Below are 1,430 nucleotides of genomic sequence, written 5' to 3'. Positions count from 1 at the left end.
CGTCGGGTAGCGCGACCACGCAGACTGCGAAACGTCGAATCCTTCTGCTCGATTCGGGGGCCAACGAGACGCGAGAAAGCCGCCGGCGGTCACGAGTGCCAGCCGTCTCGACCAAGTCTACCGCGAAACTATACGATATCGAGACGAGATACCCCTGTGCGCAGATATTTTATTAATCGTTGAGCACATAGCCGTCGTAAGATAATGGAATAATATCGGGCAACAGCCACGATAATGCTCTGTTTGTCGCTCGAGCGTTAATTATTCTCGGTCTCGGGAGTCGCGTGGTCGCGAACGGAACGTCGCGCATCGTCCGCGGAAACGCGCGACCCGTTCGTTGTCGAAATTCGTGGGACGCGTTCGCGCTGCTTTTGCCGTTTACGCGGAAACGCGTCGACGCGAGCGGGGCACGGAGGCGAGCGAGAGAGCGAGAGCGAGAACGAGCGCTGTTTGTTCGTGGAAACCGACAGACACGGCTCGCTCGTTGTAAATTATTACGGTAATTGGCGTTGTAAAACGCGGGATCGCGCGCCGCGGACCCGTTCCNGGGATCGCGCGCCGCGGACCCGTTCCGATGGATCAGGCGTTATCGCGCGGTCGCGCGAATCGCGTCGTAAAAAGATTTAGACGCTGCTAGCGTTCCGCGACGATTCGAGACGCGAAGAGACGAGACACCGCGCCAAATCCATCGTCAAACTCGGTTTCGTCGGACGAGCAAAGAGAGAGAGAGAGAGAGAGAGAGAGAGAGAGAGAGAGAGAGAGAGAGAGAGCAGAGCAGCGAGAAACGCGTCGCTCGAATCGAATTGGGAAGTCGACGACGAGATGGAAAGTTACGGGAACCGCGACGCTCGATTCGAGGAAACGCGATTGCGTAACGCGATCGAGACGGGTACGCGTCAACCCTCGGCGCGTGCGCCGCCCGATCTTGCCACTCGGACACCGTCATCGCGTTCCAACGAAACGAAAAAAAATTTCGTTTCTTACGCGATCGCGTACGCCTTCTCGATATCGTTTGGTTCGCGCGAGCACGTACGCACCCACACCGGCTCACCTGGGATTTTCACCGATTTACGCCGATAAGAATTTCCTACTCGACTGATAAAGAAAATGGCCTCGTCGTGTTCGCGATTCCAGTCGTGACGCAACCCTGTGCGTCGTCTTTCGCAGCCGTCGTCCTGCCGAAAAAACGAAAGAAAACGCGAGCGGAATCGCGTGCGCGCGACGCGCGATCGACTCGTACCATCCGTCGACCGGAGCTTACCCGGTTTCACGGCCACAGCGATTCGCCACCCCGTGCACATCCTCTTTCGTTCGCTCTCTGTTTCTCACTCGTCTCTCCGCGTTCGTCGGATGCGACGATTTCAGGATCGAGATCGCACGCACCGCGCGTCGATGTATCGGCGCGTAACGATCGAACGACCGCGACTCGG

General features: G+C 57.8%; 1 protein-coding gene across 1 annotated transcript in view; it reads left to right on the top strand.

Moving 5' to 3' along the window:
- LOC100742760 overlaps nt 1–1,430 on the top strand; it is an 11,920-nt gene that overhangs the window by 1,082 nt on the left and 9,408 nt on the right.

Source organism: Bombus impatiens, unplaced genomic scaffold (genome assembly GCF_000188095.3).
Source record: "Bombus impatiens unplaced genomic scaffold, BIMP_2.2 scf_0549, whole genome shotgun sequence".
NCBI classification, from domain to species: Eukaryota; Metazoa; Arthropoda; class Insecta; order Hymenoptera; family Apidae; genus Bombus; species Bombus impatiens.
The sequence above is the reverse complement of the archived record's forward strand: the minus strand, read 5'-3'. Positions and strand labels throughout refer to the sequence as shown.